We start from the raw sequence: 25,286 nt of genomic DNA on the forward strand, positions 1-25,286 counted from the left end.
TCATGGGGTCGCAGAGTCGGACATGACTGAGCGACTGAACTGATAATCTTACAAAGTCAGATTTGAAAGATGAGAAAACTAAGGTACTGAGAGGTCACCCAGCTCTTCTATAGTAGAATCAGACCAGACTGTACCTCTGTTCAGAATGTGCTCTGAGGTGAACCCAAACGAATATAAGACAGGGATGAAACTTAAGGATCAGAACACCTGGCAGAGAGCAGAGCTCTCTGAATAAGCAGCAGTGGGGGGGGGGGGGGGCATGGGTAAATAGAGTAATGCTCCCCATTAAAGGTGGGAGCAGCTGCCACTGGGAGGCATGAGCAGGTGAGTGGGGGAGGTTGGAGGGGTGGGAGGAATATGTAGTGATGATCAGGAATCTTGGAGGGCAGAGGTGAGGAATGTCTGGGCAGGCAGGATTCTCATTAAGTTCTGCTGCGCTGAGGGGGAAATGAGCCTCTTTTGCACCGCCCCCCCCCCCCCCCACCACGCCGTGGGTTTCAGTGGTTGATGACTTGCTTACACACAGAGTGAGAACACATGCTCTCCAGGACCTAATCAAGTTGGGTACAGGGTATCATAGGAACAGGTGAGAGTTGAGAGCCAAGCGACACGATGAGCTTGTTTTTCAGAAGCATCACTCTGAATGCAGTCGGGAGAACGGATTGCGGAAGAATATCGGCAGCAAGCAGAGGGATGCCAGAGACAAGAGTTTAGGGCAAAGACGATGGTAACCAAGAAGGACACACTGGAGAAAGAGTAGATGGGTTTGACAAGGTCGAGATGCAGATTTTTGACCAGATTCGGTTTCTTTGTGGATCTGGAAGATGAGGTGAGAGAAGGGTCAGTAAGGCACAGGTTTCAGGTTTAGGTGACTGGGATCAGTCTGGAATCCATTGGCTATGAGGTGCTAGTAAGATACTGAGTAGGAAGGTCCAGTTGGCATCTGGACACAAAGCATGGAGCTTAGAGATAAAGAGAAAGAACCTGTGAAGGGAGGCAAGGAAGAGAAAAAGCCAGAGGGGCAGGTCAGGCCAGCGAGGCAAAGACATCAAAACAGGTCACAGCAGATACAAATCTAAATTTATCTGGCAAATGCGGCAACGGAAGATAGGAAGACAACTATCACTCTGGCCAGTGCAAGACCAGCTTGGTCACAGGTGCAAAAGCCAGACTGTAGGAGCCTGAGGAGGGGGCCTGCATTGCAGGCAGATTCTTTACCAGCTGAGCCACAAAAGAAGCCCAAGAATACTGGAGTGTGTAACCTATCCCTTCTCCAGGGAATATTCCCGACCCAGGAATTGAACCAGGGTCTCCTGCATTACATGTGGATTCTTTACCAGCTGAGTCACAAGGAAAGCCCAAGAATACTGGAGTGGATAGCCTATCACTTCTCCAGCAGATCTTCCCAACCCAGGAATCAAACCAGGGTCTCCCTGCATTGCAGGCGGATTCTTTACCAACTGAGCTACCAGGGGAGCCCTGAGGAGGCGGGCAGGGCTGAGGAAATGGAGGCAGCAAATTCACCCTGCTCTTCCAAGAAGCTAGGCCCTGGCAGGAGACGTGAGTGGAGAAGTAACCCAAAGGGAAGGCGATCCTGAAGGCCGCTGGGTTTTGTGTTTGGTTTTCGGTCGGTGAGCCTTGAGTGGGTTTACGTGTTCATGGGAGAAAATCAGGGGAAGATGGCAGGTGAAGGTCAGAGAGAGAAAAAAGTCTCTGAGGAGGTGAGAGGGGATGGGGGTCAGAGCCTGGACACGGGTGGGCTCCTCCTCCACTAGGGCAGGAGGCAAGGAAAACAAGACAGGTGTAGATGCAGCGTGCTGACTGGGGCCACAGCCTGAGCTCGCTCACCTTCTGGTGTCTATTTTCTCTGTGCGTAGGAGGGTGGCCGCCACAGAGGCTGAGCAGTGAGAATGAGCCCCAGCAGAGAGCGCTGCCGGGAGACCAGAGTGGCCAGGACGGCAGGGAGCAGCCTCGGTCAGTGGAAGGTGACCTCCCAGACGCCAGCTCATGACGGCCACATGCCACTGCACCGCGCCTCTGTGGCAGTTACCAAACAACACCGGGAACATAAACAAAAGCCCTGATGACGCAGAACAGACCTCACGGGAAGTCCACTTCAGGACAGTCAGCTGGAATCCCACCAGCCTCCTTAGGCCTCGACCACACAGGGTGTCACGAAGACAGATGCTTCCACAGGGTATGACGGCCTTGCCGGTTACAATGTGTGGAAAGCTCACACTTCAGTCTACAGTCAAACTCGGTTTGTATGTGTAACCAAAACAGCGTTATTTCAACCCTATTAATAGTGCGCTGACAACCTGTGTGTTTGGCCCGAGCTGGCTTATGCTCTCAGGCCGAGTCCACGCTGCTAAACGGGCACCTGGACTGCAGTGAGGGTCCAGCGTGCCCCTCGCTCCTGAGTCATGCTGGGAAACACGAGTGAGAAGGCAGTCCTGTCACAGTCGCTTCTCCTAGACACAGCTCTAGTTCCTGCTCTGGCCAGGAAATTGCTTGAGAAAGCAAAAACAGGGGCCAGGAGCTGAGCACAACTGTACAAGTCCAAACACAGGCTAGGGGAGGTATTTCAAGTGAACGACTGTGTGTTTTGCTTAAGCTCAGAGCAAAGTGGCAGGAGAGGAAGATGCAAGCTCAAAAGAGTACCTTTCCTTGTAAAGTACTTTTGCAGTGACAAAAGTCATTCTAGCAATTAATATCAAGCATCTCTTGTATTTCCAAGGTATACACCTCCCAAAGAGCTCAAAAGAAAAAAAAAAAACAACCTTTAATTCAGCATCCTTTTCGGAGAGAAGGGAAATTAATAGTAAAATCTGATCAGTTCAATCAACTGGGGAATTTGCTATCAACAGTGAGATATCTGAACCCTAGGACAGTGATACATTTTTGCTTTTTTAGTTTGTTCTTTTAAAAAAGATTTCCTTTCCTCATCTGACTGTATCATGAAAGTAATGTAATATTAAATACCACCAGCCAACAGTTCCATGGCGCTCACTCTGACTCGGGCACAGCTCCAAGTCTCCTGACTTCTTTGAACGTGAGGCAGGCACTCTCACCCTGCCAGTTTTAGGCAGAGGCACAGAGGGGCGGACTCCTTCACCCGTGGGGGCCAGCAGAGCTGGTGTCTCAACCCAGGCTGCAGCATCAGAGTCCTGCACTCAACCACTGACCTGGGCTGCCAAACCATGATAACACGAACTCTAAAACTCTACAAATTCAGGGTGTTAAAAAGAAGATAATCAGCATTTATTCTATCCCTCTAATAGAGTAATGTCGCTGTGTTGTTTCCTACTCTATTCATCCCTCAGTTTTCAAATCAAAGACTCTCTTATATTTATATTCAAATAAAAACTCTAAGCGAAACTGTTTACGAAAACCTTTCCAAGTAGAGATTCTATGCACAGAGAAGACTTTAAAAGTCAGCAGATCTATTTTTGCATACAATATGTACAAGCCAGCAAAACAATTTTTTTAAACAAGTTTCTTTACATTACAAAGGATTTTCTTCTTAAGAGTAGTTATTTTTTTTGTCTGACCCCACACTTAATTATACTGAGTCCCAAATCAGTCATTTTGAATCAATGCATCTCCCAGTTTTCAAATAAGAAAACTGAAGTTCAAATATTTCATTCTCTTTGAAGTTGCCCGCAGGCTTAGGTTGGATTGCACAGATTTGATGGTGTACTTCTGTAGAGATGAGAACCTGGTCTCCAGTGTGGGAGTGCTGCAACTTCTAGAAACCTCAGCAAGCTTCGTTTTATAAAACAAGCAAAAAACGGCCCCCAAAATGGCCCCCACAGAGTCCCTGTCAGTGACCTCTGATGCGAACGCTCCATGATATGTAAGTTCAGGACTGCCAGTCACTTGAGGCTTATTAAGCTTGACCGGTGTGAACTGTTATTGCCTAGACTTAAGTGCATGTCACATGGTGTCAGCACAAACATTCTTCAGGGCTCCTTTGAAACAGACCACACTTACATGGATAACCAAGTTTCAGTAAAGGTGCCAAGGCAATTTAATGAGCAAAAGGAAGTCCTGACAACAAATCACGTTGGAACGACTGGGAAACATACGCCAAAGAACGAGCCTAACCGCTACTTTACCTGATAAACAAAAATTAATCTGAGATGGATCATAGCCCAAAGGATAAAAGCTAAAACTATAAGGCTTCTAAAAAGAAAACACAGAAGGATATCTTTATAGTCTTGGAGAGGCAGATTACTTAGGAAACAAAAAGTACTGATAATACATGGGGAAATTTGATTAATTAAGTTACTTCAAAATTAAAACCTTCTGCTCATCAAAAGATATTTATAAGAAAATGAAATGTAAAATACAGATTGGGAGAATATATATGCATTACAAGTTTCTGACAAAAGAATTTTATTAGGAGTATAACATAGGAAAAAAACTCCTACCTATCAATAATATAAAAAATTCAATTTTGAAATGGCCAAAGGAAAAACAAAAACAACTAAGAGATAGAACAGATACTTCAAACAGGAAGGTATACAAATGGCCAATAAGATGAGAGATCTTGATGAGAGATCACATCTATACACAACTACTAGAAAAACCACAGCTTTGACAAGACAGACCTTTGTCGGCAAAGTAATGTCTCTGCTTTTTATTTTTTTATGTCTCTGCTTTTTAATATGCTGTCTACGCTGGTCATAGCTTTTCTTCCAAGGAGCAAACGTCTTTTAATTTCATGGCTGCAGTCACCATCTGCAATGATTTTGGAGTCCAAAAAAATAAAAGTCTGTCACTGCTTCCATCGTTTCCCCATCTATTTGCCATGAAATGGTGAGACTGGATGCATGATCTTAGTATGGATGTGAGAGCTGGACTACAAAGAAAGCTGAGCGCCAAAAAATTCATGCTTTTGAACTGTGGTGTTGCAGAAGACTCTTGAGAGTCCCTTGGACTGCAAGGAGATCAAACCAGTCCATCCTAAAGGAAATCAGTCCTGAATGTTCATTGGAAGGACTGCTGCTGAAGCTTAAACTCCAATACTTTGGCCACCTGATGCAAAGAACTGACTCATTGGAAAAGACCCTGATGCTGGGAAAGACTGAAGGTTGGAGGAGAAGGGGACGACAGAGGATGAGGCGGTTGGATGGCATCACCAACTCAATGGACATGAGTTTGAGCAAGTTCTGGGAGTTGGTGATGGATAGGGAAGCCTGGTGTGCTGCAGTCTCAAGTAACAAAGAGCTGGACACGACTGAGTGACTGAACTGAACTAACCACTTGCTCTACAGTAGAATGGCTGCTGCTGCTGCTAAGTCACTTCAGTTGTGTACGACTCTGTGCAACCCCACAGACAGCAGCCCACCAGGCTCCCCCGTCCCTGGGATTCTCCAGGCAAGAACACTGGAGTGGGATGCCATTTCCTTCTCCAATGCATGAAAGTAAAAAGTGAAAGTGAAGTTGCTCAGTCATGTCAGACTCCCAGCGACCCCATGGACTGCAGCCTACCAGGTTCCTCCGTTCATGGGATTTTCCAGGCAAGAGTACTGGAGTGGCTTGCCGTTGCCTTCTCCATTAGAAAAACCAATAGTGGTAACTGTTGGGGCTTCCCAGGAGGCTCAGTGGTAAAGAAGGTGCCTGCCAGTGCAGGAGACCCAGGTTCGATCCCTGGGTCGGGAAGATCTCCTGGAGAAGGAAATGGCAACCCCCTCCAGTGTTCTTTCCTGGAGAATTCCCTGGAGAGAGGAGCCAGGCAGGCTAGAGTCCATGGGGTTGCAAAGAGTCAGCCAGGACTGAGCACACATGCACACAGACAACTGTTAAGAAGGAACTGGAGGGCCTGGAACTCTCATCTACTGCTGGCTGGAGTATAAAATGGTATAATTATTTGAAAATTATCTGGAAGTTTCTTATAAATGTAAACATGTATCTGCTGTCTGGTTCAGCAACTAAACTGATATTCAAACAGGAATGAGACTGAGAAAAAGAGAGCTGCTTCACAGTATCTTAATATCCGTAACAGCCAAAAAGGGAAAAACAATCCAAATGTCCATCACCAGGGGAACTGGACCAAAGATTTGGGTCTATTCATACAAGAGAATAGTCCCCAGCATGCGAGGAGGAAGAATGAACGAGGACACACACAACAATACGAAACTGCTGCGTGAGGGAAGTCAGGCACGAACAAGTACATGCTCTGTGATTCCATTTAGATGAAGTTCAACAACAGGAAAAGAAGCAGTGGTATATAAATCAGAAAGTGTTTGCCAATGGTGGTGGAGATTGATTGGACTGGGCAGAAGGAACCCTAGGTGAAGACATGTTCTACATGTTAACGAGCGTTGAGCTACGTTGAGTGTACTTAACATCAGAGCATGTTGAAATGGCTGTCCCATTTCTGTGGAACCATCCACACAGTCCACACAGTCCTCTAGAGGAAAAGATAAAACTTGCTTGTTCTTCTCTCATCCAATAGTAGCAGTCAACTGATACGCCGTGTCCCAGAACCAGTGTGATGGTGCCCTAAATTCTCCGAGTGTCCTTTTTCAGGTCCATCGTTTCTCAGTAGGCAACTGACAAGCAACACTCAACATACTCCTCCCCCTCCAGCAGGTTACAGGAAGAGATGGGAGCAAGTGAATTTGGACAGAAGGGCACCTGGAATAAGCTGATGATCCATCTGTTCTGGCCAGTAACAGAAATAAACTACAAGCATGTTCTTGGGACTGGCATCCTTGGAGCTCAGGACACTTCGGCATTCTCCACATCTGCTTCCGGGGCATGGCCTCAGAGGGCCTGTTGTTTGATCTAGAACTATCCAGAAGGCTCTAAATTGGTAAACGACTTACAGAATACAGAGGTCAGATACCAGGGGATCTTTACTATCCTCAATTACCTCTAAGCCACTACCAAAAAAAAGAAAAAACAACCAAACAAACAAAATGAATATGCAACAGTACTGCTGGTAGGGCTTCCCTGGTGGCTCATTCATAAAGAATCTGCCTGCCAGTGCGGGAGATATGGGTTCAGTCCCTGGGTTGGGAAGATCCCCTGACGGAAGGGATGGCCACCTACTCCAGTCTTCTTGCCTGGAGAATCCCACGGACACAGGAGCCTGGTGGGCTACAGTCCATGGGGTCACAGAGAGTTGGACAAGACTGAAGCGACTTAGCTCACATGCGTAGTGGATTTACAGTGTTGTGTTAGTTTCAGGGGTACAGCAAAGGGAATCAATCAGTTATACATATACACATACATATATCCACTCTTTGTTAGATTCTTTTCTCATATAGGTCATTACAGGGTATTAAGTAGAGTTCCCTGTGCTATACAGGAGGTCCTTATTAGTTAATCTATTTTATATATAGTAGTGTGTGTATGTCAATCCAAACCTCCCAATTTATTTCTTCCGGCCAAGTTACTTTGAGGGTTAGTTTTCCCAAACTCCAACACCCACTGCAGTTGTTACTGTGACCTCATTTAAACTTTTTCCTGGCTAACTGCATTTCTGATTTAATTCTTCAGATGTGCTTCTGACAAATGAACAAATGAAAGGACTTCTCATTTGTTACAGACTCAGTTTGTCTCTCCTGCCTCAATATATATGTTGAAATATTGATTTGGTGGTGTTAGGAGGTGGGTCTTTGGGGAGGTTGTTAAATCACGGAGTGTTTTAATCACTCATGAATGGGATTAGTGCTCTTATAAAGGGAGACTCCAGAGAGCTGTCTCACCCGCTTCAACTTTGTGAGGACATGACGAGAAAGCAGCTTTCTATAAACCAGCCCCCAGAACTGTGAGGGATAAATTTCTGTTGTTTATAAGCCAGCCAATCTATGGTACTTTATTATAGCAGCCCAAACTAAGATACTATTTCAAAATGGTGGTCAGGACACATGAAAGATACCATTAGAGTTATTAAAAATAAGTATACATACTCACCACAATTAAAAGACTATCATGGGCCTGAGAGATTGCAACAAACATCTGGAAGCCATAAAATATCAAAGTACTGACTGATGAAGCTAAGTAGAGGCAGCTCATAGCCCCAGAGGTTCTCTGAGACGGCTGCTACTGAGGAAGGAGATAACCCAGTGAAACCTCAAGGAGGCTCTAGACTCAGAAAAAGCAAGTGCGATATGGGCCAGAGATGATAAAAGGGGTAGAAAGAAGATTAACTGAGAAGTCAAAGCATCAACAAGTGCTACTTCCATACCTAATTCCTGTCTATATAACAAACAACAAACCTCATAGGTACCCCTGGGCAAAAACTAAAACTTAAAAAAGGGACACGGTTCTCTAAAGAAATGAAACACAATGTCTAGTGAGAACTAAACAGCCAATGTGATTCTGAAAACCCCCAAGTCAAGTCCTCTTCACTCTGATGCTTAGCAACTCTCCACGCAAGGGCTGGCTGCCACCAGAGGGAAGCAAGATGCACCCAACAGACAGAGCCCTGGCAGCCTTAAGGCCATCTCATCTTTAGATGAGTGAAAAGTTAAGGATAAATACACACTTAAAGAAAGCCTGCAATAGGAAAGTGGAAAACCAAGATAAACAACAAGACACCGGAAGAAACAGAAAATTCAAAGCAGTAAAGATATTTCACCAAGAACCCTCAAAACAACTTTTATTAGTGTCCCTAAAAAATATTTGAGAAGCAAAAAACATAACCATGGGCTTCCCCGGTGGCTCAGTGTTAAAGAATCTACCTGCCAATGCAGGAGATGCAAGAGACACAGGTTCCATCCCTGGTTAGGAAGACCCTCTGGAGGAGCAAATGGCAACCCACTCCAGTATTCTTGCCTGGAGAGTCCCATGGACAGAGGAGCCTGGTGGGCTACAGTTCGTGGGGCCACAGAGTTAGACATGACTGAGCATGTGCATAATCATATCCATGCAAGAAAAAAAAAAACCACACCCAAAAAATGCACAATAAATAGCAATCCAAAAAAAAGAAAGTCTACAGAATTAAAAACATGACCCCAAACAGGTATCAGTGAGCGTTGCAGGCAGGTGCCTAGACACCCTGACCTCACAGCTGTGACTCCGGTAACATAATCCTGTGACACAGACAATGCCTTCTTACATAAAATATGCTGCAAATTTACAGCCAGAAGTTTAAAATGGCACATATAAAACATGTTGCTGGAAAGATGGTGACACAAAGCCTCATTTTTCAAGAAAATTGAGTTTGTTTTTAACTCCTGGGTGAGTTTGCAAGATTACCTATGAGCTTCTCTTCATATCTGTCTGTCCTTTCCTACAGAAAGGGAGAAACCAAAGATGATGTTTTTAGAGTGACATAATAAAAACTCCAGGAAAGTATTAATAAGAACTAGCTTAATGTGAAGACTTCAAGATATGAAAACATATTAATGTAGAACATGTGACATCATCCCTAGAGATCTTCACATAGAAGACAAGCATCCCTCACATCTGGGTGATTTGCTGTCCCTCCTGGAACTAGAGAGAGGGACTGGATCACTGGTTCAAAACGGTACTAGTCCAAAAGCTTTCTTTTTATAACCAAAAATTCTGCTCTATTTATATTCACTATTCTGAAATACAACTCATTGATAAACATTACCTAGTATACATATATTTCTAAAACATCAATATAATACCCTGAATGTAGTATGAAGGAGAACCTAAAAGAAAAGCAATTTATAATAAAAACACTACATATTTCACTAAGTAAATAATTTTCAGGTCTCATTAACTATATAATGAAATAGATGATTATCACTTACTTATAAAGAACACTTGGATTAAGAGAAGTCAAATCATACGCTTTCTTTAACAGTACAGGAAAATAAAATAGGAGAGGTAGAGGTGGACACCAGAATGAAAATAAGTATATCCTGTGTATACTAAAAGTATGCAAAAGCTATCTTATATTTTTATATAAAATGGATTTAGGTCTAAGTTCAGACAATTACAAACTAACTTTCACTGCATGAATTATCCAACAGGGGAACTGAAACTGATGTGGGATACAAGGTAATTCTTTCTGTCTTTTCCACTGCACTGTGGAACATTTAAAATCTCTGATCCCCACCCATTCAATGCCGTTCACTGTAGAACCAACTGCTAAGTCACTTCAGTCGTGTCCGACTCTGTGTGACCCCACAGACGGCAGCCCATCAGGCTCCCCCGTCCCTGGGATTCTCCAGGCAAGAACACTGGAGTGGGTTGCCATTTCCTTCTCCAATGCATGAAAGTGAAAAGTGAAAGTGAAGTCGCTCAGTCGTGTCCGATTCTTAGCGACCCCATGGACCGCAGCCCACCAGGCTCCTCCGTCCATGGGATTTTCCAGGCAAGAGTTCTGGAGTGGGGTGCCACTGCCTTCGTGTAAAAACACACACAGTACCAAATTCCTACTATGTCCTCTAGGGGGCAGCACTGTTCCCACAAGAACCCCTGGCTGATGACCTATGGGAGTTTCCCTCTAGCCTTCATATTCTACCACGGAGAATTAAATCCTGAAGAACAAAACCAGCAACACACTTCACACTTAAGAAAAATGAAATTAGTTTAAGCTTAAGCCATTAACTGTAGCCATATTCAACATTATTTCCTCTTTTCGAATTCAAGATAATTGGTTACTCCATTATCTCTGTGATATTGTGGTATCTCTGTGATATTTATTTAGATAGCACAAAGTGATACTGACTCTGGGATTTTTAGCATTCAAATCTAGTTAATCATGAGAACGGAGTTTTCCATAGAACTCTACAACTCTCATTTCCCCAAAACAAGAATTAATGCATTCTTTCATATGTGGTCATTACAGGAAGGAGGGGGGAGCCATTTACTGTAAATGCCTTTCTGATGCAATTCTACCACCTCTTTCAAAGAGAGAATTCATCCAAGAAGTCTTAGTCACTTCTTCAAGAAAAATGCCACTGCACTGAATGTACACAGCCTGGACCCCCGCCTGGGGAGAGAAGAGGAGCTCGTGCCACCGGAGAAAGCACGGGGAGCGGCAGGGGAGAGGTCTCAGGGCCCCTTCCTCAGAACAGATTAAGCGGCATGCCTCAAAATTTGACCTTTGACATAAGGGAAAATCTGATATATTTTTAATATCATCGTTTCATAAATCATATGCAAACACTGATTTTCCCCGCCCAACTTTTAAAGCACACTTCCTTAAAAAAAAAAAGAGAGAGCCTTCAGTTCTGAACCAGGGACCTATGTGTAATTTGTATCTTAGCAACTATAGTTATTTTACTTTAAAAATTTCATGCACAGAAAGAAAAATGGAATCCTATGCTTTAATATTTGAAAATGAAACTACAATTTGAAGAGGGTGGATTTCACATCAAAGGGATGCTGATATACAAGGTAATACTATAAAGCAACTCAGAGGGAAAAACTTCAGACAAATAGTTCTGAGCTCTTCCCAAACAAAGGACTAAAAAAAAATTTCTAAAATCTCAAATCCACCCAAAGGAAAAAAAAAAAAAAATGATTTCTCCATTTAACCCTTACCTGGATTCCCATTAATTCTTCTAACAGCCAGATGCACTTTCTTGCCACTACGGAGGAGTCGATGTAAAGAACAAAGCCCGAAGTCACCCACGACTCAAGGCTGTTTTTGCTGCTGGAGCCCGAAATCCCCTTGATGAATGAAACTGCACATCATAATATACACGTTCTGAGTAAGCTATTGGCTAAGCGAAGGTAACGCGTGTGGAAGTCTGATTTGCCACCTTCAGGGCATGCCTCTCGTATCCCATCTCAGAAAGACAAAAGACACACCACGTCCGAGTGAGTAAAAACTAGACAGGGTTCGTTTTTTTCTCTAGCATTCTCCCTAACGCTTCGGAAACCACGAGGAGAACCACAGTAAGAAAAGGACTCCCTCATCGGGCAAAGTCAATGAAGAAGGAACTTTGTCGACGCTGCAATTTACAAGTAAATCTCACACCACTGCCAAAGTTTTTTTGTGTTATGTGGCTGCCTAAGAGTTATACAGAAGTACAGGCACAGTACACATGTTTTTAAGCCAAGAATTCCAAGCCATAGTTTCCGGGCTCAGAATTACCAAGGAAGAGTGGTAAAAATTCTCAAAAGAAATTTAGATTTCATGCTACACTGATGATCAACTAAGAAATTAAAACCAAGAATAATGGAGCAGTAGTGTAACTGATCTTCTTAGAACTAGGGGTTTTCAACACGCAGCTCTTGGACCATGTGTATCAAGATAACCTAAGGTTGACTCAGTCTATGGGGAGGAGCCCAACGATCTGCATGATAACAAGCATTCCAGGTTACTTCTAAATCCTTTAAAGTTACCAGATCAGTTTTTTCCCGTCAGTGGAACAGTTGATTACAGCTGCTGCTATCTTCCTTAACATTCAGTTATTTTGTCTCTGACTCCTGCTGAAGTAAGCAGCAATAGTCACACTGAGGCTGCCTCAGTCGTGAGGCTTTAATTCCAAGGGAGAGGAGAGCCTGACTGGGTTCACCTGGCCTTTCCTCCCGCCACCTCTCCCTGAGAGACAAAAGCTTGAGCTGCAGAAGCTGAGAAACTCAGTACTTGATGCCCAATGTGAACATTACGTTAAAAGATGCTACCACTGGAAAACAGAAAAACACACTGCTAAAATCTGACTGCTCATGATGTTCCAGGTACCCCATAGACAGTTTTCTGTGCCACGGGAGTCTCACCAAAGACAAAAATAAACAAAAAAAGCCCTTCATCACAGGTGCATGAACACACAAACTTGGAGTCCATGTCTAATGGTAGTCTAATGGTAGGGATCGGCCAGCAGTGGATTCTCTATGGTAGACTTCACGTTGGCCCTGTGTGCCCACCTCCACACTTCATTATCTGCTAAACATAAAAGATTTTTTAAAAAGAAGAAAACACTGTCGGATGCATTTAAAATGGTATCATATTTTATTTCTTATTTCCATATTTCTTATTCTTGGTTCGTTCTTTATCCAGTGAAAGACTATGTGAACTTTCGGAAAACTCAAGAGTCCTTTTCCATCACCTGCTCTCCATTTTAAGCTGTCAGTTCACTTCAGTGCAGAGTGCTGGGCAGAGGGGAGAGGCACCATCATTATAAATGGACATAATTTTATAATGGACATAAAAATGTTATTTGAACATCACCAACCAGGATGTATACTATGTTTTACTAAATAAAAAAGGTTTTACCTGTTCCTCCAATATGCAAAGATTTTCTAAGAAAGCTTTCTGGATGAGGGGAGCTCAACTGAGAAAACAGTATGTCTATGAACAACCTTTTCCATGTACTCCCCCACTGCGTCTCAGGATGACTACACACTCTGACACCCTAACACAGACAGGGTTGTAGGGAAGCTGACTTTAGAGCTTTAATTTTTACTATGAGCTGATCTAGTGTATTTGGTGTTGTATTCCAACTATTTCGCCAAAAACAGGTAAAATTTGTATCTATTGGGGCAGGAGTTCTCAAACTTGCATGTTGCTGTTGGAAGCCCTCCCTGCAATGAAATCTTAGGTGAAAGCCCACTACAGGCACCAGATGAAAGCAGGCATCCTCGTTGATGTGGTGGGCTACAGGATGCAAGCCCTCCCGACCTGGGCCGGCTGACTCATCTCACCCCTCCAGGTGGCTACTGAGGCGACACTGCCAAACCCCAAGGGTGCTGTTTTATCTTTTCTCAGATCTTACTGATTTTTTAATGTATACTTTATCATTTTATTCTATGCATGCCTTTATCTCTCAAAGGGAGTTATAGACAAAAATTGTTAAAAACGGTGTCAAGTCCTGCTTAAAATGCTGCGGACTACCCGAAGCTTAGGAATTCTATTGCATATTTGGTTTTTGTGGACCCTAACAGAAAAATTATAATCTCTATTGGTTTCTCTACTGGCAACGGTAAGCATTATTTGCAAGTTCAAGGTCATTTTAAACACAAAACTGTGTCAGGATAATCTAGTGAGGCCACACTCATGATGTATTACTTCACTTTCACAGTGGCCTTTAGCTTGCTACCTATGGTATGGTAAATTGCAGACTGTATACTAAAACTCTAGCAAAAGAAAAGTATTACCCTGAGATTAAAAATGAGGAATGAATTTAAAGAGTTGTTAGGTAGCCATTATTTTAAAAAGTATAATATTAACATCAGGTCAGCAGAGGGCACAGTTTGAAATGACTTCGTGAAAATCCAATATCACTAAAATTCTACCATCAGGAAAATGTACTAGCCCTTTCTCTTTAAACATTTTCTGACTGCCATTTCCCAAGACAGTATGCTGCACTAGCCAAAGCCATCTCATTTCAAGTGTACGTGTGAGAAAGTGGCCAGAGTGAAGGGGACGGTCCTGAATCACCTCGGACCACCAGCTTGAATAGGGAAAAGGCCCCAAAGCCCTGGTAGGCTACAGTCCATGGGGTCGCAAAGAGTTGGAGATGACTGAGTGACTAACACACACACATACATATCTGAAAATGAGATGTATACTGGAACTGTGTTGCAAAACCAACAATTATATAAGGAATAAAACAAACCAAGAATGCTTTTTCTTTCTCTATGCGAGTGTGAAGGAAGGTATAATCAGAAAAGGATAAAATTGATTAAGACATTTAAGAGATCGGAAAGTGGATGACACTGACTATTACGTTTTATGCTACCTTCAAATATACCACGTTCTTTCCTCTTGGTAATGATCATATCCCTACTCCTGACATATTGGCTATGACTAGCACCTTTGGGGGCTCTCCAAAATCAGAGGGAAGAAAGAAAAAAGTCTTAGAAGAGGTTTACTTGAAATATGATAAAGGAATGTGTATGGATTTAACAAAGACTAAGGGCCAAAGGTGGGTGGGTAGGGCAGGAAGAGAATGTAATATTCAGACTTCCACCAAAGTTGATGGAAAAGGTGTTGGATTAGACACAGCACTAGAGTCAGGAGAGCTTGGCTGCTGTGTGGAGCAGGGTGTTGGGTGCTGACCAAAGGAAACATGCAACTGGTCATGGGTAAGGCCTCGTGTGGCAAACGTGGTCAGAATTTGGTTGTTAGTCTTTCAAAGAAGTAAGTTATTTGGTCTGGCTGGTGGCTCAGCTGGTGAGAATCGAGTCGGGGTCCAGCAGGGGCGGGGAGTGCTGTGTTTTTAGCTTCATGGTCACAGCGCACAAACAGTTCCAAGCAGTCAGTGCCCAGGAACTGGTGCTGGGTCCAGAGGGACAACTCTGGAGGCCAACAGCTCTCTAGAGCTCTGCTCTATCGATAAAGTTACTTTTCTGTGTGACATTCTTAATGCCTTATTTAACTGGGGAGGACTGGGGCAGAGTAGAAGTTAGGTATCACAATCTGAGAAATCTGTTACTATTATCATACCTAATCTTAAACTCTTTCCTGAAAATGATTATTGGATCCTATCTTACATGAGCTCTATGCGTTTTAATATTACAAATGTGCTAAAAGTGAATTTGAAATACAGTAAAGCTTAAAGTCCTTTTATATGACAACACAACACAAACTCTCTCCTTACTAAACAGGCTGGTGGTCTTTAAATTTGTGTGTGTGTGTTTAAAGCTAATGAATCTCAGCTCCACTAACAGGGGAAGTCAGGAAAGAAAATGCAAAGAAAGGGAATATTGGTTATAATCAAAGGTAACCCCTCTTTTGGTTCTGGACAAGAGTCAAACTGGACTATGGCAGTGTTCTTCAAATTGTTGGGTAATCCATTAGTGGGCTGTGAAATAATTTCAATGCACTGCAAGCAACACTTTTACAAAAATGAAACAAGAGAATAAAACAGAAAACAAGAGCTCACTGCACTTAGTGCAACTATTAGTTCATAAAGTACTGTTTCACATGTGTGTGTTGTGTGTATTTTTTCCTGATGCAAAACATAATCCTTTTCCTGAGTTCTGGGAAAGAAAATGGTTTATTAGAAAGAAGATGAAGGATCATGTTTGAGATGAGGTAGGAGGATCATGGGTGGATGCAATTTAATTAGTGTGGTGCCTCCATAGCTTTATCTTGGAAACTAACTCACAAACCAAAATGCTTTTACATAACCAATTAATAATTATAAAGATACCATGCAAGTTATTATTTACTCATTCATCCAGTTAAGTGTCTATTTTCCCTATATAAGGGTTATGGAAGATCATATTCTTTTAAAAAATTAAATAGGGTCACATATTATAATAACAGCTAACACATACTCATTGTTTATCGTGTACCTGATAGTGTTCTAAGCACTTCGAAACTGTTAGTTGCTCAGTCATGTCTGACTATTTGCAACCCCATGGATGGTAGCTTGCCAGGCTCCTCTGTCTATGGGATTTTCCAGGCAAGAATGCTGGAGATGGTTGCTATTTCCTTCTCCAGGAGATTTTCCCAACCCAGGGATCGAACCTGAGTCTCCTACATTGGCAGGTGGATTCTTTACCGTTTCTGAGCCACCAAGGAAGCCCATTAACTCATCTGATCCTCTTAATAAACCCGGGAAGTTAAATAATAGTATTAACCCTGTTTTACAAATGAAGAACCTGAGAAATTAAGTCAGCTGCCTAAGCGGCAAAGTCAGTATCTGAACCTAAGAAGTCTGGATCCAGAGTCCTCACTTTTAATGCATAGTATCCTTAACAGCTAAGAGCACAATCATGCGTAACTGAGAGACTGTGGCCCTGGAGAAACTGGAGCCCAGAGGCAAACTTACACCATGAACACTCCTGCCCAGGCTTTGCTGACTGTGCTCATTTCTCCGGCTAGTAAAGTACACACCACAGTCCAGGCCAGAGGCAGCATATCCCTTTTACACTTTGATACCCTGGATGCATTCTAAACACAATTCCCAGCAAATTAGTTCAAACTCAACCCTTCTTCCCTCCCTAGAAAACACTCACGAATGTGACTGAGTGGGTCCCTACTTTTCTGTGATGATTTTATTCTCATTTATTTAGAAGTTAAAAAAGAATTCATTCTCAGGTGCTGACGCTTAAACTTCTCTACTAGTCAGTCTGACGCCCTCCACGCCCTGTAGCTGTGGTGAGCAAAGCCAGGCAGTGATACGGAGCTTGTGGGGGGTACCTTTTCCTTCGCACCCACTTGTGCGACTCCCCTCACTGCTTTCAAGTAAGATCCAATGAAATTGCAGGTATAACATACACTGGGGCAAGCAAACCATCATGTTTCAGAGAAATATGAAAGAATTATGGGTTGGGCCCAAACTCATCTGGCTTGTCCATGACATGTTATGGGCCAACCCAGTACTAAGGATTTCTCTTTCTTCCATCTACCCACCCTTGTCTTCCGGTTATATAGTAAGCCTTACAGATAGGACCTACACAGGTAATAAGTAAAAATCAACTTTATTCCTGGTAGCACGGTTACTTTTCCTAGCTACCTAAGAACTCAAAACAGGACTGTTTAAATGCTGAGTACCAGGGGAGTGCCGGCGGCACCATAGTAAAGAACCTGCCTGCCAATGCAGGAGACGCAAGGGACTCAGGTTCAATCCCTGGGTCAGGAAGATCCCCTGGAGGAGGGCACGGCAATCCACTCCAGTATTCCTGCCTGGAGAATTCCACGGACAGAGGAGCCTGGCGGGCTGCAGTCCATGGGTCCACAAAGAGCTGGACACAACTGAAGAGTGCGCACGCGCACACGCGCGCACACACACACACACACACACACACACACACACACAAATACTGTACGTTTCCACACACTGGAAGGAAGAGGAAGTACTATTCCTCCTTTATTTAATCCGCATTGAAGTAACCAGTGCAAACAAATTCTGAAACAAAAGATAATCAACATTAAAAGTCTTTGTCTGGCAACTACATCTGGCCACAAGATCTGGAACTTTTCTCACGAGAGCACCTTGTGGCAAAACAAACATAATTATCTTTCAAACTTAAATTATTTAAAAATGAATGCATAATGAAGCACTATACATTTTGATATGGAGGATTAAATTATTAAAATAATTCAAGATTCTCTCAAAATGCAATGAAATACTCAGATAACTAAGACAAACTGAAGCTTAGGTGTAATGTGACAATCATTTTGTCACAATTTGTCACATTTGACACTTTGCTACATATACATTCCGTAAGGAGTCTGTCAAAAATCTGTCAAAAAGCAAGGAGGACTTCCCTGGTGGTCCAGTAATGAAGACTCCGTGCTCCCAATGCAGGGGGTCTAGGTTTGATCCCTGGTCAGGGAACTAGATCCCACAGGCCACAACTAAAGGTCCCACATACTGCAACGAAGACCCAGCACTGCCAAACAAATAAATTTCTTTTTGAAGTAAGGCAATGGTTAACCACCCTTTAGAAAAAATATGTATCAGGTAGAATGCTGTCAAAATACGATTTCTAACTGAATAATAACTGTATATGCTGGTGTCAAGACAATATTAGAAGGCAGAAATATGACTTTTACTATTTAGCACTATATCTCAATTGTTAGGTTATTTTTAGGTGTATTTAGGTTACTTCTTTTCCAGGTCAGATTAAACTATTTACTTCTACCAGGTATTGTGTCTAAAATCAATACTTTTCACATGGGTCATAGGGTACATTTTCTGTAGTGTTTTTTTTAAACGTATGACTCAAGTATATACTAATCTAGTCAATCAGCTTCTAAGAAAGATACATTTTTGGATAAAAGAGTGGTAAGGTCTGCACTTGACAAACATGACACTTCTGACTAGTGGGATTACACATGGGGTTTTTTTCTGGTGATGATGCGCATTTTCCTGCCCTGTTTACCCTGTCTCATTAACTGTACTTGGAACCGGGAGAATTCACTTGGTGTCATCTGCATGAGAATAGTACTTGGTTCTAAGAATTCAATTTTTTAATAAATTGGGAAGCTGAATGATTTACAGGCTAGGGGGAAGGAAGTCCAATGTAAAGCTGTAACCTCAGCAAGCCCAGCACACTAAAACTCTAAGCTAATGGACAACACTAGAACTGCTTTCCTACCAGCAAAATAATCATACGGATGATAATATTCTAAACAGGAGGGGGCTCTGCCAGAGGCCTCCCTAGAATATAAGAATCAGGGGTGCTGTTTTCTGGGCTGGACAGGGCCATGAGCAGCTGAGAAAGACATGGAACTCTTCAGGGAGCAACTACTGTTAGAAAAGCAAGTGGTTCCAGGTTTAAAAATGATCCCATAGAACGTTCATGGACACTGAGGTGAGGACTGGGTCTCTCTCTTTCTTTCCTATCTGTACCCATCAGGCTGCCCCAATCGAGAAGAATGGAAAAAACAGTGCATCTGGTATGAGTGGGCTTTGCTTTCCAGAACCTTTTGCTAAAGGATGCACACTTTCCAAATAGTGTGCTAAAAGACAAAAGCAAAAGACAAAAAAGGGCTGAGGGTTTAGTATTAATTAATTTTTGAAAATTATTCAAGTGAGGGGAATCCTTTCCCAAGGTATATATTCATCAATCATGATGATGTTTTGTGTTTTTTTTTTTTTTTTATTAGTTGGAGGCTAATTACTTTACAATATTGTTGTGTTTTTTTGCCATACATTGATATGAGTCAGCCATGGATTTACATGTGTTCCCCCTCCTGATACCCCCTCCCACCTCCCTCCCCATCCCATCCCTCTAGGTCTTCCCAATGCACCAGCCCTGAGCACTTGTCTCATGCATTCAACCTGACGATGATGTTATGTTTTAAAGATAATATCATTTGTCAATTAGATCTCAATAAAGCTGAAAAAAAACCATTAAAAATTTCAGTTGAAGAAGTGCTGTCTATCTATATTAGTTCTGCCCTTTAACAACTCTGTGGCATGGTGCAATCCAATCAGTTCTCAGAAACTCAGTTTCCTCGCCTGTAGATTGAAAAGGTTAAGGTAAACGTCCTTTAACTTTCCTTCCAATTCCAAATTCAGATGGTCAAATTTAAATTATTCTGTGACTTATTTTCCCCTTCAAGTATCTTGGATCATCATTCTATACTAATTTCACCTTTAAAAAGATAGGAACAGTGGGGGATGGGAGAAAGGAGGGCTTGTTAAAATAGATTCAAGTGTTAAGATTTACCCTGGACATTTATAGTTTTAAGAATAGGCAAATGGATTTGAATCTACAGTGGAAATGTAATAAATTCCATAACGTAATTGAATATTAATTCAAACATTTTGCAATATTTACAACATGTTTTAGATTATAATGATGTTCCTCTATTTTACAAATATATATCAAGTCACTTCCAAATCCACTGCCGTCTCTGTGCACTCCAGAAACCAAAGAGCCCAAAGCAAAACTAAACAGAAGATAAGTAACTGTGAAAAGAAAAAAAAACTTTTTTAAAAAGAGAAGTTAAGCCTTTATTTCCTTGCTATAGTAAAAAAAAGAAAAAGCTGGCTGTGTTGGTTGCTGAAAACTTTTGATTACCCATGCTAATGTTCCCTTCCATTAAAGTGGTAAGCTGAAAATTTATTATACATATATACTTACTTGCCTCTTCAATCAGAGATACTGGATTTATTTTCTTTCAGTTACTGATGTGACAAACTCCCAATACTGAAATCCTTCAGAATCTGTCTGGCTAAGAGGTTTACTTCCTACTGAAATAGCAAGTTATATTAAGTACAACTGAAAATAACAAATATTCAGGAAATACATGAAACATGTTGATTATATACATTTAAAAAGGGAGTACTGCTTTCAATTTTTTTATATTACACTCTTTTATCCTTGAGGACTAAACAGTAGATTGCAAACTACAAATATTTACTTACAAATCTTTAACATCAAATATGAAAGTAATGCTTCAAGTTTAGGAAAATCTGAGTTACTTTTTTACTCTGTGAAAACCCCCTCTTTTAATAAGGAACATTTCCCTTGTGTGGCTATCTATCACAGCTAATAAACAATGTAAAACAAGAAGCTTTTTAAGCCTTGAAACACTACTGCAACATTACTTAAGGCCAACGAGCATTCGGCCCTGATGAGACTATGGTCTCTGCTGGGAACTGACAAGAACGTTATCAAGCACGTTCTATAAAACTGGAATGCTGATGGTAAGTCCCCCTTTACACTCTTCACCCAATGCTTAGCACATAGGAGATACTCAGTAAAGGGTATCAACCTCACTGTTTTCTTTGCCATACAAATTATCACCAAAAAATAGGATAGACCAAAACAAACCCATCCTGAACTATTGGAAACACAACTAAAAGAATGTCCTGAGTATCCTCAATGTGACAATAGTAACTGCAAGTCCTAAGTACTTAGAATGAACCAAGCATTTCACTTTATTTCTTGACAACATACTTAGGCTTTAGTGGGTGAAGCACTGAAGTTCAAAACTAGCAACCCATAATACGCTACTTCATATCTTGATGCTTACTATCTCTTTTTCTTTTATTCACGCTTTAAAAGAAGTGCTTGGCTACCCAGTATGACTTCTCATGTTCTTCATGATCAATATAAGTGCCTTAATACAGGGGTAATAATCGTTTCTTTTTCATTTCAGTTTCCCCCTCACAGAAAATGAATAAAGGAAAATGGCCAGAAAAAATGGACAAGGATGAAATGCTTTTAAAAATACATGTTGTACTTGTTTGGGGTTATTAAACTCACAGTAGTTTATGTTCCCAAATACTGTTCAGATTTGTGCCATAATTTGACCCCTTCAACCATCAATAATATCCTTTTCAGTTCTGCCAGTCTCTGAAGCCAGTATTACTTTGTCTTATGACACGTGGTTTACCTTCTGAAATGGGGGCGGCAGGGGACACAAAATGCCTATGAATGGAGCCAGGTGGGTGGCCAGGATCAGCTCCCACCTCTGAAAATTCTCAAAGCTTCTGGTTAAAGGGACTAACCTAACGTATAGACACTCTGGTGTTTTTCTACTGACTTCTAGGCATGTTTTGTGCACTTGTACTAAACAAGAGCAGGACAGGAAACAGATTAGAATTCACTGTTAATAAAATAAATTCCCTGAAGGTTTTTTATGGTTTCTTCCTTTTTTCAAAAAGTAGGTATTCAGGAGAAGTAGTTTCTTAGTATTTATTTGAACTCTCTTTCTCTCTCCCTGTCTCTACTTTCCAGGCACCTGCCCCTGCCTCTGCTGTGCCAACACTGTGAGCTCACGGGCCGGGAACGGAAGGGGCAGAGGGAAGACTCAGAACTCATATCAAAGTGGCAGGGTTGCTCATAAGGTTACTTGAAAGAAATCATTGGGGAGGTACGAGTAGTAGGTACTTCAGAAGGCAAGAGGACAAAGAACAGAAAGGAATGAAAACAAGCCCGTAGTAAGGGTAAACACAAGACCAAGACTGGCGCAATCTCAGTCATGACGGTGATGTGATGAGGGAAAGGCAGGAAGGCTCTGTCCTCGCGGCTTATTTATATGTGAACTGCTTACTCAGTTTTTCCAAGGCAGGCTCTTCCATTCCCTGCATAGTCACTTTTGTTTATCCTCAATTTAGAGAGGGCTCTGGATCACATACCATCAGATTCAGTCCTTCTGGCGTGTTCCTAGGACTGGCCTTCGACTGTCTGGAGATATGATGTGACTGCCAGAAAGGTACTGCTGCATCACCTGCACCTTTTGAGATGCTCTTGTATGCTGAGATGATGCATTATGTCCCAGCCCAAATGATATAAATAACCATGTGCATGAGTGCTAAGTCGCTTCAGTCCTATCTGACTCTGTGGGACCTTGTGGATGGTAGTCTGTCTGCCAGGCTCCTGCGTCCATGGGATTCTCCAAGCAAGAATACTGGATGTGGCTGCTACGCCCTCCTCCAGGGGATCTTCCCAAACCAAGAATCGAACCCGCATCTCTTATGTCTCCTGCATTGGCAGGTGGGTTCTTTACCACTAGTGCCACCTGGGAATGGCTATAGAATACTACACCGATTTAATCAAATAAATTAGTGAGTAAAAGAAGAAAGAATAAATATATCTGAGGAACAGATGTTCAGGGAGGAGTTAGTGTCCCTTAATCAAGACTAAGAAGGAAACATCAGAAATTTTTATTACTGAGTGCACTCTACTTACTTAATGGAAAAATACTTTATAATTTATTTAAAAATCCCTTAGAAAGTAAAAGAATGGGAGGGAGGAAATCAAAATGAAATCCTAGATCATGGATTTTTTTCAAAGGATTTTGATAAATACACCTTAACATCTACTAGCTGTCAAAGTCTGCTTTATTCTCTTCTTACAGTACTTTCAAACCCTAGACACTAAAACAAAGCCATCTAAATTATGCTATATGGCATTTAAAATAATTATAAAGTACAGGATGTGGTTAATCTGTAATACCAGACTAAGTATTATAATATAATACAGTATAGTATAATATAACATTTGGCTAAATTTAGGCAAATATGCTATATTTATATGAAAAGGAATCATTAATGACTGAAATTAGAACATACTCAAAGAAGCAAATGAATGACTTTGGTTTGGCTTCTATAACAAAATATTTAGAAACTTCTATGATTACTCAAATGAGATCTTTTTAACTCAGAAAACTGGGACATTCTGTCTCATTCATTGCCTATAAACTTTAGAAATATTCCCCAAAGACAGGTGAATACTGGTTTATCTTAGGTTAAAAAAAAAAAAAAACATTTTGTACATTATAATCATTAAAATTTGTTGTACATACCGAGCAATCTTAGATGTACATAATTAAGATTCCTTTATAAACAAACTTGCCTCTGAAATCAATAAGATACTGTGATCAATATGATACTGTGATTAGGGGTTCAAACAGATAAGCAATAGATTTTAGCTTTTTGTTTTTCCAACACTAGATTTACAAGAATCAAAAGTATCTCTCCTCTAACAAATCAAGCAGCTAACCTACAACATTTAATATGAAGTTCGTAACTACCTTGGAAGAGTATCATTTCCAAAAGTTCTGAATGGATCTTGGCTTGTTGGATACTTTACTAAACTATCATTTTCTAGTCCCATTAAGAACACATAAAGATATGGAATCAAGTTTTACCATGAAAACTTTTTCCCTCATTAATTATCAGCTCCTTGATTGGATGATATAGCATGAATGCATTTCAGTTCATTAGATATTGAGCCAGAAATCCTAAAAATGCTTGAGAAGATTAAGTGATTAAAGTAGGTAACTTCAACGCATTCCAATATATTTACAAGCTTTCCTGCATACTATGAAAATTTAAGGTCCTAAAAATGACAGTCTGATGGACTTCAGGATGGAAAAACAATTCAGCACTATATCTGGGCCAGCAAGTGTCTCTCCACAGCCCAGGACACCAACAAAGACGACAGGGTACAGGAGACCCCACCACTAGTCAGTACAATTCTGAGATTTCTGGACCAAGTCAGGGCGTAAGAATAGTTATGTTTCTGGGAAATTGAATATGGGGATCTAAATAAACATTGAGATTAATGAAAATATGTGTGTTACTTTTAAAAAGTTGTATTTACTATGCAAGATCAAACAGCACACAGATATCTATCTTATTTGAAATGGTAAATAGAAGATTCTTGTCTACTGGTCAGGAGAGGAATGCCAAAGTTCGAACAGAAAGAAAGTTGAGTGAATGAAGTGTGAGAAAAACAGAAACAGAAGCGGAGTTCTAAATGAAGACCAGAGTTTTTGCACATAAAGTTCAGGCAAGTTTTGGGGGAGTGGGAGTTCAGAGATAAAACAGATACGCACATTACCACAGAATGAGGACAGAAGGCAAGAAAAAAGGTGCTCCTGCCATAGCACAAGCTTGCTGTAAATCTGTAAAAGCACTACTGCCTAGGAGGTTGTGAAACCCATTTGGTAGGTTATGGGGAACATTAAAATGAGAAAAAAGAAACAGTGGAAGATACAACAGACTAGAAAATTCTATCACAACCCACATACTGTAAAGGTGTATCAGGAAACCATACATCCACATGGGCGAGTGTGTGCACTGGGTCCTAATGTGACATGTATTTCTTCCCAGGGTTCCAATAAAAAGGTCTGAGAACCATGACACATCAAGCATACCACCAGTGCCTACCTCTCTCAAGTTAATAACATCATCTGTAACACTTCTCAACAGAAAAGTGATCTCTAAAGATAACATCCCCAAATCCCAGAGTGGGAGCATGGCAAATCACAAAACAATGAGTATTGAAGTGAACTATGTGAACAGCGAAACAGAAGTACAGGGAAAGAAGGCCATCTAGAGGAATGTCTGATGTGACCAAACCAGACTGTAGGGAGTTCTCCTCTCCACCCTGGATAAACAGTGGAGGGACAGGAGCCAGGGGGAGACCGAAGAGCTGAAGGTGACAGGGAAGGAAGGATCGCGAGCATCCCCTTGGCCAGG

At 41.6% G+C, this 25,286-nt stretch overlaps 1 long non-coding RNA gene across 9 annotated transcripts in view; it reads right to left on the reverse strand.

Moving 5' to 3' along the window:
• Positions 1–25,286, reverse strand: part of LOC133072492 (uncharacterized) — a 206,374-nt gene that overhangs the window by 67,599 nt on the left and 113,489 nt on the right. For 2 of the 9 annotated variants that reach the window (XR_009696752.1, XR_009696744.1), the window contains one exon: positions 20,434–23,657. The exons of 4 other annotated variants lie outside the window; for them this stretch is intronic. This is a non-coding gene — a long non-coding RNA (uncharacterized LOC133072492). Of the gene's footprint in view, positions 1–11,481; positions 13,036–20,433; positions 23,658–25,286 lie in introns of all 9 variants that reach the window. 3 more of the 9 variants (XR_009696751.1, XR_009696748.1, XR_009696746.1) reach the window with 2 other exon arrangements.

This window comes from Dama dama, chromosome 18, assembly GCF_033118175.1.
Source record: "Dama dama isolate Ldn47 chromosome 18, ASM3311817v1, whole genome shotgun sequence".
Taxonomy (NCBI): Eukaryota; Metazoa; Chordata; class Mammalia; order Artiodactyla; family Cervidae; genus Dama; species Dama dama.